Source organism: Sminthopsis crassicaudata, chromosome 3, assembly GCF_048593235.1.
Source record: "Sminthopsis crassicaudata isolate SCR6 chromosome 3, ASM4859323v1, whole genome shotgun sequence".
NCBI classification, from domain to species: Eukaryota; Metazoa; Chordata; class Mammalia; order Dasyuromorphia; family Dasyuridae; genus Sminthopsis; species Sminthopsis crassicaudata.
Window position 1 is genome coordinate 307,692,573 of NC_133619.1, and position 15,252 is coordinate 307,707,824.

Below are 15,252 nucleotides of genomic sequence, written 5' to 3' on the forward strand. Positions count from 1 at the left end.
ACAGGGTAAAGTGACTTGTCCAGGATCACACAGCTAAAAGGTGTCTAAGGCCAGATTTGAACTCAGGAAAGTGAGTCTTTCTGTCTCCAACTTTGGCACTCATTCTGCCTTACCATCTATCTGCCTTAATAAGAAAGCAGGAGTAGGAGGGGCAGAGCCAAGATGGCGGAGAAGAAACACATGACTCTATGAACGTCCTTACTCCCTCACAACCAATTAGATAAATCAGCCTCAGAAATAGCGTTGGACTGATAGATACCACAAGGACGGGAAGCACTACTTACCAGCTGAAGAGAATCAGGAGTTTCAACAGAAAAGGTCAGTTCCCAGGGGAGGAAGAAGAGAGGCCAGCACAGACGGCTGGGTGCTAGCATACTGTGCCGATTGTGCTGGGAAGGGCTCTGGGATCAGAGAAGCCACTGAGATAAAGGAATCTGGCACAGGCTGTTAGCTCTTCTCTGCTTATAATATAGCAGTTCAGAAGGGAAATCTAAACACTTTAAAAATTCAGATATATTAGATTTACCCCGGATCCTGGGGGTGACTCAGCAGATCTTGGCACCAGGGGGTGTGGCCTCAGCTCCCACCTAAGACTAGTTAAGAGATTGAAAAGTGGGCGGATACGGCCCAAGGCAACACACACTGCCTAGCTTAGCTGGAGAGGATGGAACTCAGCTCCTGAAGTCCCAGAGAAGCAGAACCTTTGAACTAGGGGCCACGGTTTCTGGCAGACACTTCCAGTTTGAGCGCAGGGGGCTTTTCACATCACCTGCTGCAGACATCCACGCCCCACCAGGAAGCATAGGCTGGGCTTTGTGCCTTCTTTACTTCAATCTCAAACTTCAGGGAAGCCACTAGAACACATCGCCCACAAGGCACAGCAGTGCTAGTCACCTCTGAGGCACCTCCAAGGAGGGGGTGGGGAACTCTCTCCCAGAGCTCTATCTTAGCTCAGCCCAAGAGCCGCTGCATCCATCCGGTCTGGGAGGAAGCTGGTAAAGAAGTAAATAAATAATTTCCTACCCCAGGGACAGACCCCAAAAGATTTTTTTAAATATGAACAAAAAAACCAGAAAAACTATAGATTCCTTCTACACAGAGAAAGAGCGGGTATCCAAACCCAGGGAAGTTAATAGCAAAAAGTCAGGAGATAAAAACCTAAAGGGGAACGATTCCTGCCCCTCATCACATAACTCTCTCCTAGAAGAGACTATTAAAAAGTTAAGAGAGTTTGAAGAAAAATGGGGAAAGGAAAGGGAAGCTATGATAGAGAATAACAATGTTCTTAAATTGGAGTTGGAAAAAATAAAGAATTCACAGGAGATTCAGGGAAACAAAATTTGTGAATTAGAAAACGTTAAAAAATCACAGGAAAGTAGGATTTCTGAATTGGAAAAGATAAAAAAGTCTCAAGAAAATAGAATTTCTGAATTGGAAAAAGAAAATAATTCTCAAAAAAAAATTAGGGAAATGGAAAAAAATTCATTAGAGAAAAATAATTCATTTAAAAACGAAATTGGGCATTTACAAAAAGAACTAAAAACTGTGAAAGAAGAAAATAACTCCTTAAAAGTCAGGATGGAACAAATAGAAATGAATGATTCACAGAGAACCCAAGAATCAGTCAAACAAAACAAAAAAAATGAGAAGCTGGAGAACAACGTCAAATACTTACTGGGGAAATCTATAGACCTGGAAAATAGATCTAGGAGAGATAATCTGCGGATCATTGGACTTCCAGAAAACCATGACCAAAAAAAGAGCCTAGATTCTATTTTACAGGAAATTATCAAAGAGAACTGTCCAGAGATAATAGAAACAGAGGGGAAAGGAGATGTGGAAAGAATTCATCGAACTCCTTCTGAAATAGACGCTAAAAAAAGAACACCACGGAATATTGTGGCTAAGCTGCAGAATTACCACACAAAGGAGAAAATCCTGCAAGCAGCTAGAAAAAAAAAACAATTTAAATACCAAGATGAAAAAATAAGGGTCACTCAAGATCTGGCTGCCTCCACATTAAAAGATAGAAGGGCCTGGAACCTGATATTCTGTAAGGCAAAAGATCAAGGACTGCAACCAAGAATGAACTACCCAGATAAGTTTAGCATCTTTTTCCATGGAAGAAGATGGTCATTCAATGAAATAGAGGAATTCTATATGTTTCTAAGAAAAAAACTAGACTTAAACAAAAAATTTGATCTACATCCACAAGACTGAAGAGAAACAGAAAAAGGTACACAGAACCCTTGAGAACTGTAACTCTGTTGTGGGTATATAAAAAATACTCAAGGATAATTTGATTTTACTGATATAAAAGAAAAAAAGGGGGGTGTAGTAAAGGGAAAGAGGTCGTTTCAGAAAAAGGGGAAGGAATGATAAAAAGAGGGAAACTACATCCCAGGAAGAGGCATAGAAAATACACCATATGTGAGGGAATTTAGTGAGGGGGAGAATCATTGTGTGAATCTTACTCTCATCAGGAGAGGCTCAAAGAGTAAATAATTAACATATTTGTTTTTCAGAGAATTTTCTCTCACCTCATTAAAAGGGGCGTGAGAAAAAGGGAAAAGGAAAAGGGGAATAAGTGAAGGGACTTGGAGGGAGGGGGGAGGGATACTAAAAAAAAGGGAGGGTTGTGCATCACAAGGGGGGTCTGTGAATTAAATATCGGGGAGGGGGATCAGGGGGGTCAAGGGAAAAAGCATAATCTGGGGATAATATGATGGCAGGAAATAGAGAATTAGTAATCTTAACTGTAAATTGTTAGGATTACTAAGTGAGAACTCAGGTTGTCTGGACAGTGACAAGGTGAGAATTCAGGTTTTCTGGACAATTACAAGGTGAGAACTCAGGTTGACTTGATAGAAGGAGCAAGCCCATTGGCTGAAGTGGTTCTTCCCAGAAGCCCTTGCATTATCCCACGCCCATTCTCTGGGAGGATAAAGAGGACAGCACTCCAGGAAGAGAGGAAGATCTGCATTGCATCAGGCTTGACGGGGCTCCCTGCAGGAAGGGAAGTCACTTCTCTGGACAAGAGTTAACAGCAACTGCCTGGAGACAACGGTTCGTTACAGGAAGAAGAATCTGTCGGAGAGATTTGAGTAGAAGACACAGCAGATCTCTTCCCAGAGAGTGATCCGGCAGCTTCTAGAGACGACAGCTCGATACAGTAAATGTGAATGGGATGAATGATCCCATCAAACGAAGACGGATAGCAGATTGGATCAAAAATCAGAACCCTACAATATGTTGTCTACAGGAAACACACTTAAAGCAGGGAGATACATACAGAGTAAAGGTAAAAGGTTGGAGCAGAATCTATTATGCTTCAGGTAAAGCCAAAAAAGCAGGGGTAGCTATCCTTATCTCAGATCAAGCAAAAGCAGAAGTTGACCTAATTAAAAAAAGATAAGGAAGGAAACTATATCCTGCTGAAAGGTAGCATAAATAATGAAGCCATATCAATACTAAACATATATGCACCAAGTGGTATAGCATCTAACTTTCTAAAGGAAAAGTTCAGAGAGTTGCAAGAAGAAATAGACAGTAAAACTATAATAGTGGGAGCTCTCAACCTTGCACTCTCAGATTTAGACAAATCAAACCACAAAACAAACAAGAAAGAAATTAAAAAAGTAAAGAGAACATTAGAAAAACTAGGTATGATAAACCTTTGGAGAAAACCGAATGGCAATAGAAAGGAATATACTTTTTTCTCAGAAGTTCGTGGATCCTATACAAAAATTGACCATATATTAGGACATAAAGATCTCAAAATTAAATGTAGCAAGGCAGAAATAATAAATGCCTTCTTCTCAGATCACAATGCAATAAAAGCTACATTCAATAAAAAGTTAGGGATAAATAGACCAAAAAGTAATTGGAAACTGAATAATCTCATCTTAACGAATGACTAGGTGACAGAGCAAATTATAGAAACAATTAATAATTTCACCCAAGATAATGACAATGATGAGACATCATACCAAAATCTTTGGGATGCAGCTAAAGCAGTAATAAGGGGAAATTTTATATCTTTAGAGGCTTATTTGAAGAAAATAGAGAAAGAAAAGATTAACGATTGGGCTTGCAACTTTAAAGGCTAGAAAAAGACCAAATTAAAAACCCCCAACCAAAAATTAAACTTGTGGGTATATAAAAATTAAAAGGAGAAATCAATAATTTTGAAAGTAAAAAAAAACTATTGAATTAATAAATAAAACCAAGAGTTGCTTTTATGAAAAAGCCAATAAAATAGATAAACCTTTGGTAAATCTGATCAGAAAAAAGAAAGAGGAAAATCAAATTGTTAGTCGTACAAAGAAAAGGGGGATCTTTCCACCAATGAAGAGGAAATTAGAGAAATAATGAGTTACTTTGCCCAACTTTATGCCAATAAATTTGATAACTTAAGTGAAATGGATGACTTGCTCCAAAAATATAGGCTCCCTAGATTAACAGAGGAGAAAATAAATTGCTTAAATAGTCCCATTTCAGAAAAAGAAATAGAACAAGCTATTAATCAACTCCCCAGGAAAAAAATCCCCAGGACCAGATGGATTCACATGTGAATTCTACCAAACATTTAAAGAACAATTAGCCCCAATGTTATATAAATTATTTGAAAAAATAGGGGATGAAGGAGTCCTACCAAACTCCTTTTATGACACAGACATGGTATTGATACCTAAACCAGGTCATAAAACTGAGAAAGAAAATTATAGACCAATTTGCTTCATGAATATTGATGCTAAAATCTTAAATAAGATATTAGCAAAAAGACTTCAGAAAATCATCTCCAGGATAATACACTATGATCAAGTAGGATTTATTCCAGGAATGCAGGGCTGGTTTAACATTAGGAAAATTATTAATATAATTGACCATGTTAATAATCAAATTAATAAGAACCATATGATCATCTCAATAGATGCAGAAAAAGCATTTGACAAAATCCAACATCCATTCCTACTAAAAACTCTTGAGAGTATAGGAATAAATGGACTATTCCTTAGAATAATCAGGAGCATATATTTAAGACCGTCAGTAAGCATAATATGCAATAGAAATAAACTGCAAACTTTCCCAGTAAGATCAGGAGTGAAACAAGGTTGCCCACTATCACCATTATTATTTAATATAGTACTAGAAACGCTAGCCTTGGCAATAAGAGCCGAGAAAGAGATTCAAGGAATTAGAGTAGGAAATGAGGAAATCAAACTATCACTCTTTGCAGATGACATGATGGTATACTTAGAGAACCCCAAAGACTCTTTCTAAAAAGATATTAGAAATAATTCAAAATTTCAGCAAAGTGGCAGGATACAAAATAAATCCACATAAATCCTCAGCATTTTAATATATCACTAACAAAATGCAACAGCAAGAGATACAAAGAGAAATTCCATTCCAAACAAATGTTGAGAGTATAAAGTATTTGGGAATCCATCTACCAAAGAAAAGTCGGGAATTATATGAGAAAAATTACAAAACACTTGCCACAAAAATAAAGTCAGATTTAAATAATTGGAAAGACATTCAGTGCTCTTGGATAGGCCGAGCGAATATAATAAAGATGACAATACTCCCCAAACTAATCTATTTATTTAGTGCTATACCAATCAGACTCCCAAGAAACTATTTCAATGACCTAGAAAAAATAACAACAAAATTCATATGGAAGAATAAAATGTCGAGAATTGCAAGGGAACTAATGAAAAAAAAAACTCAGAGGAAGGTGGTCTAAGTGTACGTGATCTAAAGCTATATTATATAGCAGCAGTCACCAAAACCATTTGGTATTGGCTAAGAAATAGACCGGTAGATCAGTGGAACAGATTAGATACAAAGGACAAAAAAGGGTACATCTATAGCAATCTAATCTTTGACAAACCCAAAGATACCAACATTAGGGATAAAAATTCATTATTTGGAAAAAACTGTTGGGAAAACTGGAAATTAATATGGCAGAAATTAGATATGGATCCACACTTAACACCATATACCAAGATAACATCAAAATGGGTCCATGATTTAGGCATAAAGAATGAAATTATAAACAGATTAGAGGAACAGATGATAGTCTACCTCTCAGACCTGTGGAGGAGGAAGGAATTTATGACCAGAGGAGAACTAGAGATCATTATTGATCACAAAATAGAAGATTTTGATTACATCAAACTAAAACGTTTCTGTACAAATAATACTAATGCAAACAAGATTAGAAGGGAAGTAACAAATTGGGAAAATATTTTTAAAAACAAAGGTTCTGACAAAGGTCTCATTTCCAAAATATGTAGAGAACTGACCCTAATTTATAAGAAACCGAACCATTCTCCAATTGATAAATGGTCAAAGGATATGAACAGACAATTCTCAGATGAAGAAATTGAAACTATATCCACTCACATGAAAGAGTGTTCCAAATCACTACTGATTAGAGAAATGCAAATTAAGACAACTCTGAGATACCACTACACACCTGTCAGATTGGCTAAAATGACAGGAACAAATAATGATGAATGTTGGAGGGGATGTGGGAAAACTGGGACACTAATACATTGTTGGTGGAGTTGTGAAAGAATCCAGCCATTCTGGAGAGCAATTTGGAACTATGCCCAAAAAGTTATCAAACTGTGCATACCCTTTGACCCAGCAGTACTACTACTGGGCTTATATCCCAAAGAAATACTAAAGAGTGGAAAGAGACATATATGTGCCAAAATGTTTGTGGCAGCTCTTTTTGTTGTAGCTAGAAACTGGAAGATGAATGGATGTCCATCAGTTGGAGAATGGTTGGGTAAATTATGGTATATGAAGCTTATGGAATATTATTGCTCTGTAAGAAATGACCAGCAGGAGGAATACAGAGAGGCTTGGAGAGACTTACATCAACTGTTGCTGAGTGAAATGAGCAGAACCAGAAGATCACTGTTCACTTCAACAACAATACTGTATGAGGATGTATTCTGATGGAAGTGGAAATCTTCAACATAAAGAAGAGCCAACTCACTTCCAGTTGATCAATGATGGACAGAGGTAGCTACACCCAGAGAAGAAACACTGGGAAATGAATGTAAATTGTTAGCACTAATATCTGTCTGCCCAGGTTACATGTACCTTCGGAATCTAATGCTTATTGTGCAACAAGAAAATGGTATTTACACACATGTATTGTATCTAGGTTATATTGTAACACAAGTAAAATGTATGGGATTGCCTGTCATCGGGGGGAGGGAATAGAGGGAGAGGGGGGATAATTTGGAAAAATGAATACAAGGGATAATATTATAAAATATATATATATAATAAAAAATAGAAATCCAATAAATCCTGCAAGTTTTAAAGTCCTTCAACAATCTTATCTTGTGTTAGGAAATCTTTAACAGTTTTCTTATTAGCCATGCTCTTTCAGTATCAGATGTTTCTTAGATGTTCTCCTTTGTTTTGAGGTTTTTTTCTTTTTTCTGTCTGTCTCCAGGTACTTATTGCCACCCATGCTTCCTTCTCCATCTGTTTCCTTCTGTCTGTTAAAATACAAGCAATCCCTTTCTCCCAGGCAGTTAACAAATTTAATTTTCTTCTATTTATCACTTTCAAAATCTCTTCTCATCATCTGGCAATTACATTGGACCTGTTTGTACTGGACACTGCCCTGTTGGTTTAAAAGGCCTGTATTCTTCCCAAGTGTAATCCATTTCTGCAATCTGATTGCCTTTTGGCTGACTGATCAGGTAATCCCTTTCTTCCATGTGATTACTTTTTGTCTGATAGATCACATCAGAGTCCTGACCTTCTAAAGGCTCTTTGGGAGTAACCTCAGCTGCCATCATGCCCCACCTATCTTTTGATTGAGTTTTTAGAGCCGGGCTCAGCCTCTCATTTCCATGGATCAATCTACATTCAAAGGCCCAGTGGAAGCCCTTGTGACATTTTGGACATGGAGTTTTAGGTCTTCTCTCAGATCGTCTTCTCACTCTATCTCCATATCTCTTAGATGTCCAACTTTTCCACATTGAAGACATTGCCGAGTTTCTCTAGAAGTTCCTTGCCAGGAGGGACCCTGTTTTTCCATGTTCATCATTGTCTAGGTGTAAAAAGGATTTGTTCCCACTGTAGCACAGTGTCTTATGATCTCCTCTAAAGAAACATCTTTATCTAGTCCCCATATAATTCTCTTGCAAACCTCATTGGCATTTTCCATAGCCAAATGTCTGGTCATTATTTCTGTAGCTGCATTCTCTCCAATAGTTCTTTTGACAGCAGTTTGCAGACATCCCACAAAATCCACAAAAGGTCTATTAAGACCTTGCTCTATTTTAGTGAAAGCCTCCCCTCAATCTTTCTGTTCAGGGAGGGAACCCCAAGCTTTTATTGCAGCCTTCATCCTTGTCAAATTTCCTAGTTACCTTCTACTTTAAAATATTAATAGGAATAAAGCTGTGTGTCTTGCAAGGAAAAAGCTTTTCCTAATTAGAAAACCAAAAGCAGCATTTCCATTTAAAGCTCATGAATGCTACAGGATTAAGACAAAAAAAATTGCATTTCCCTTTTTCAACTTTATCATCTCTTTCTCTTGTCCAATCTATTATAAATGACATTTGTGTTACTAGTACTGCTGTAAACAAGAATATTCACTAGCTGTAGTGGAAATGATTTAATTTCAATCTACCCTAAATAACCAAGTATTTATTATAAGGGAATGCAGCTGGAAAAGATCCAGTTTTCAATTTGGAGGGAGTACAGGGAATTTTCTGTGTTCTAAGTGTCAAGATTTTGTCAAACTTGAGTTCTAAAATACCTTTAGTAATTCTGGTTGAAAAACTAACTTTGGACTTGCAATTATATAATACAGGATAATTCTAGATCTGAAAAGCTGGTTTAAATTGAGAAAAATAACTGGTAGCTCTAACACATACATTTCAGAGATCAGTATGTCAGTGTAAAATATATATATATTTTGTTTGTGATTTAAGTATTTCTGTCTCTTCTGGTTGACTTCTTCCTGTCCCAACTCCTAGACCTGGATGTACTTTTGCTTTGATTTCTTTGGCCTCTACTCTGGTTCCTGATTCTTCACCTTGGATTCCTCTTTCTTCCTTGACATCTTGAGCATCGCCTTTCATGACTTTTTGAGGAATGCTTATGGAATTTTTTCTTACTCCTATGGTGATTACTTTTCTTCCTCTCAGATTCCCATTTATTTTATAAGAATGATCTGGACTAGGACTTTGCCGTCTCCTCAGTCTGCTATAATATTCTTCATGGGTAACCTGTCCTCTCTCTCCTTTCTGAGTTTTTACCAAATGATGTATTGCTCCACTCTGCGGACATATGTATGTCTCTATTAGCTTCCCAAAATTCATTATTGGGATTTCTGGATACATGGAGAAAGTTACAGTGTTCCCCCCTTAGACACTTTTGCCTTCCAAATAAACCACAAATAGACATTTTCCACTGTTTTACTGATGAGAATTCACATTGAAGCTGCCGTCCTGCCGCCAATTGAATAGAGAGAAAGCTGCCTAGCATTCTTCCTCTAACTGATATTGCTCATATACATTTCCTCTTAGATGAGGCTCAAAGTTGCAGCTGACCTTGAATTGAATAACTTTTCCCACATTCTTGAATTCGGGAAATACATCTTCATAAAATCTAGGAACTGCTGATAGGTTTCTTCCTTGCTGTATTCCAGGCTTGCATCAGTATCATAGTCATCCTGTATACACTGTTCCATTCCAAATGTTATAAACATACTTCTAATAAGAAGTGTTTGACTAGATGTTGGGTAGTTATGCTTATGTGAACACCTATCTCCAAATCAGCAAGATCCCATCTTAATGTAGAATGGACAGTTAGCTTGATCTTTCTCTGTTGCTCTTAAATCCACTAGTAGTTCTAGATTATGCCATGTGACACCACTTTCCAACTGACTTTCAGCCTGATCCAGCATCTTCTGCACAGCTTCCTCTCTGTATCTTTTCTGTTGTCTCTGTTCTTCTTCCTGTTTCTCTTTCCTTTGTTGTTCTTCCCATTCTTCTTTGATCTTTCTCTCTTCTTCTTTTTGCTGCCTCTTCCTTTTCCTTCTTTAGTTTAAATTCTTCTTAAGCCTTCTGTTCTCTCAGTAACCACTCCTCATGTAATTTTTGCCTTTCAGCTTTTAACTGTTTTTCCTCTTCTTCCAGTTGTTCAACAATGGATTCATCTTCCTCTTCATCTTTCTGTGATAGTCCTCAGTCTCTCAACTTAGCTCGCTCCTGTCACTTTCTGCAGTGTTTCTCCTTCTTCAGAGCAGCTTGGTACTTCTTATGGTTGTGTTTCTCAGTTAGCAGCAACACAGCAGGCGCAGCCATTTTGAGAATGCCCTGTTCAGGTGCCAATTTGTCAAAGTCCATGCTAGCTCCCTCTGAAGAGCTCAGAATCAGCCAGAATCAGGATAAGTAAAAGTCCTTGCCCCACATTGGGTACCAAAATGTAGAGTCCTGTTGTCTCTCAATTGCAATCCTTCTCTGGGAGGAAGTTTCTTTTCTGTAAATCCTTTTCTCTGTGAGCAGGTTTCTTGGGAGGCTTCTGGAGCCTCCAGCCATAGGGAAGGTAGAATTTCAAAATCCCCTTTTTCCTGAATCCTGGCTCTGAATCTCCTCGAGCTTCCCTGAAGTTCCCTCAGGAAGTCTTGTCCTTAACCCAATCCAGACTAACTCTCCAGGCTCAATGTTGCCTCCTTTTATTCTCCCAGAGAAGGGGCTCATGGGTATTCCCAGGGGCTTGTAGGAACTCCTACAGCCAATGGAATAGGTCCTTTTAAGGTGTGTAAATTCTTTTTCAGAACACGTTTTAAAGGTGTGAACTAAAAGTGTGAACCCTGAACTACAGAATTGTTAAGTACTGACTTAGCACCTAGTAAGAACCTAACAGTAGGGATATAAAAAAGAACAAAAGAGGAGTAGTTGATAAAAGGTAATTCATAGAAAAGGTTATGGATATGCACACAGAGAGATGCATAGCTCAAAGGAGGTAATGGCACCTAACTTATCACCTACACAATTAAGTTTTTTGTTACTTTTATTCATAAGATGATAATAAGGAATTAAAAGATAAAAAAGAAAATAATTATGAGCTCACACAGATGGATTTCAATTTTTGATAACATATTTCATGTAGCTTTGCAATGAACTTAACAGATTTCCCTATAGAAATTCACTATTAAGATTTTGTTTTTATAGTTCCTATAGACTTGGGATGGGAAATGCTATCTGAATCCAGAGAAAGAACTGTAGACTGAATATGTTTTTGTTTGTGTTTGCTTGCTTGCTTGCTTTTTCTTTGTCATATTTTCCCTTTTGTATTTGATTTTTCTTCTATGACATGGCAAATATGGAAATATGATTTAAAGGATACATAATATATATCAGATTATTTGTTGTATTGGGGGATAAAGGAATAATGGGAGAAAATATTTGAAATAAAAATCTTTCAAAAATGAATGTTGAAAACCATCTTTACATATATTTGGAAAAATAGTATACTGTTGAGGGAAAAAAAAAAAAAAAAAAAAACATTGTGTCTTTACCTATAGGGAATTTCAACTTTAGACTTAATTCAACCCAAAATAAAACACAGGATTCATATCTGACCCATATTTCTTTTAGAGAATATATTTATAGTATATAGTGAAGAGAGAAACCAGTATTTGGCTTCAACTAGAGGCTAACATAGCATCAAAATAAATTCATGGCAAATAGAAATCTATAACTTATCAAACAAATCTATTGATAATTTATATTATTAATAGGGCTTCCCCCCAGTCAATAGATACATATTTTTAAAAGCATATTGTCATGTTTAATAACAATTAGAAAGATTTGAAAACAATTGTGTCAAATTTTCCTGCATTTCAAGCAACAAGGATTAAGGTAGAAGGCAAGAAAAATAAATATGTAACTTCCACTGAAGAAGTGCCAAGACCTGGACTTGTTACCTGTAGGGATTTCAAAGAAAAAGGAGTATGCATTTATCGCAGCCAAATAGCAATATCTTTGCCAGAGAAAAATACCATCCAGCAGAAAGAAATTTTCTTAGACTCCCTAGGTTTCTAGGTTGGCAATGGGTGCAACAGAAATAGAAATCCCATGGGAGGTCCTCTCACTAGGTAAAAATAAATAAATAAATAAATAAATACTCAAACATAAGAAAACAGCTTTTATTTTTTAAAAAAAATTTTGTGATCTCTAAGTCTGCAAAATTATTTTTTCAAACTTTTCAATTCATTCTTTCTCACAGTGTAAATATTTCTAGAATTCAATGGAAAAATAAAACCTTACTCAAAAATAAGCTTTGAATTTTCAAGATCCTCCATCCCCTCACCAAAACCACTTACTTTCCCAAAATCATCACAAATCAGTTTTTTAAAAAAATAATTACCATTCAAAAATGGGATGACCATTTTTTTTTTAAATTTACCAAAGGACATTCTCTACATTATCATGCCTGTTATGTAGACAATAATGTTTCCTTGGCATTCAGTATTCTCCTTTTCATTTATTACCATTTACATCTCACCTATTTTTCCTTTTTTCTCAATATTGTTTCATTTTTCCAGTTACATGTAAAGATTGTGTTCAACATTCATTTGTGTAATCATTTGATTTCCAATTTCTTTCCTGACCTCCCTTGAAGCCTCCTCCTATCCTGAAACATCAAACAATTTAATATAGGTTCTACATATACAAAAATTTTAAACATACCTATATTGATCGTGTTCTAAAAAGAAAAAAAGAAAAATCAGAGAGGGGCACAGTGGTAGGTGTGCTGGCACGGTGGATATAGCATCAACCCTGAAGTTAGGAGGACCTGAGTTCAAATCTGGCCTCAGACACTGAATACTTCCTAGCTGGGTAACCCTGAGCAAGTCACTTAACCTCGATTGCCTTAGCAATCTATCTATCTGTATATCTATCTATCTATATCTATCTATTTATGTATATATATATATATATATAAAATATACATACATACATATATACATACATATATACACATATATACATACATATATACATATATATATGTATATATATGTGTATATATATATATGTATATATATATATATATATATATAGATAGCCAAAAGGAAGAAAATCACTAGAAAGAAAAAGCAAGCGGCAACAACAAAAAAGGTGAAAATAGTATGCTTTGTGATGAATTCAGTCTCCTGTATACAGATGGCAATTTTCATCCCAAGTTTATTGGAATTTTCTTAGAATACTCTAATGCTGAAAATAGCTAAATCTATCATAGTTGATCATCACATAATCTTGCTGTTACAGTGTTCTCCTGTACAGTGTTCTCCTGGTTTTGCTCAGTTCACTCAGTATCATGTAAGTCACTCCAGGTTTTTCTGAAATCAACTTGCTTTCCTTTCTTTTATTTCTTACACAACGATGATATTCTATTAAATTCATATATCGTAACTGATTGAGCAATTCCTCAATTTATGGGTATCCACTCAATATCCAATTTCTTGCCACTACAAAATTAGAGCTATTATGAATATCTGTGCCCATGTGCATCTTTTCCATCTTTTATGATATCTTTGTGATATATAACCACAAGTGACACTGTTGAATCTGAAGGTATGCATACTTTTACAATCCTTTGGGGACAGTTTCAAATTTCTTTTTTAGAATAGCTGGATCACACATGTTCAAAAATGTTTATAGCAGACCTTTTTGCAGTGTCAAGGAACTGGAAACTGAGTTTATGCCCAACAGTTGGAGAATGGCCAAATAAGTTATGGTATGTGAATGTTATGGAATATTATTGTTCTGTAAAAATTATCAGTAAGATGATTTTAGAAAGGTATAGAGGGACATAAATGAATGAATGCTAAGGGAAGTGAATATAACTAATTGGATATTGTACAAAACAACAAGATTATACAATGATCAATTCTGATAGACATGGCTCTTTGTAATAGTGACATGATTCAGGGCAATTCAATAGTCTTGTAATGGAGAAAGACATTTGCACCAAGAGTATATTACAAAAATACTATTTTCACCTTTTTTGTTTGCTTTTTGTTTTCTTTCTATTTTTTTTTCTTTTTGATATGATTTTTCTTGTATTGGAATGATAATTATGGAAATATGTTTATAAGAATTGTACATGTTTAACATTTATTAGATTACTTGCTGTGTAAAGGAGGGGGTGAGGAAAATGGAAGGAAAAAAATTTGGAACACATGGTTTTGTAATGATGAATGTTGAAAACTATTTTTGCATGTATTTTGAAAATGAAAAGGTTAAAAAAAAGAATAGCTGGATGAGTTCACAATTTTATCAACAATTTCTAGAATTGCTAGAATATCTTTTCCAATATTTATCATTTTCCTTTTCTATCACATTAGTGAAGTTGATAGGTGTGCATTTATCTAACGAAGAATGATTTAGAACATTTTTCACATGACTATAAAAGGCTTTACTTTATTCATATGAAATTATATGTTCATATTCTTTGACTTGTATTCTTAAAAATCTGACTTAGTTTTCTATGTATTTGAGAAATGAGACCTTTATGAGAAATACTTGCTATAAAATTGTTTGCTAGCTTTCTGCTTCCCTTATAATCTTGATTGCATTGGTTTGGCTTGTTCAAAAGCATTTTAATTTAGGGTAATCAAAATGATCCATTTTGCATTTCATAATGTTCTCTAGTTCTTCTTTGGCCATAAATTTTTCCCTTTCTTGAAGATCAGACAGGTAAACTGTCTCTCACACTATTAATTTGCTTATAATATCATAATTTAGGTCTAAATCATGAACCCATTGAAAACTTATCTTTGTACAAGGTGGAAGATATTGATCTATGGCTAGTTTCCCAAGGAATTTTCCAATTTTCCCACCAATTTTGATCAAATAGGAAGTTCTTATAATAGAAGGTGAAGTCTTTGAGTTTATCAAATAATAGATTCCTATTACAATTGACTATTATGACTTGTATACCCAACCTATTCCACTGATACATCACTCTAATTCTTGGCCAGTACCAAATGGTTTTAATTACTGCTACAATATAATACAGTTCTAAGTGTCCTACAAGATTTATTTCCTTTTTCATTAATTTGCTTGATACTTTTAACCTTTTATTCTTCCAGATAAATTCAATTATTATTTTTGCAAGATCTATGAAATATTTTTTGGCAATTTGATTGTTATGGTACTTAATAAGTAAATTAATTTAGGTAGAATTGAC

General features: G+C 35.5%; 1 pseudogene; it reads right to left on the bottom strand.

Moving 5' to 3' along the window:
- Positions 1-8,973: 8,973 nt before the first annotated feature.
- On the bottom strand, positions 8,974-10,355 carry LOC141559523 (U2 small nuclear ribonucleoprotein auxiliary factor 35 kDa subunit-related protein 2 pseudogene; annotated as a pseudogene).
- Positions 10,356-15,252: the final 4,897 nt, after the last annotated feature.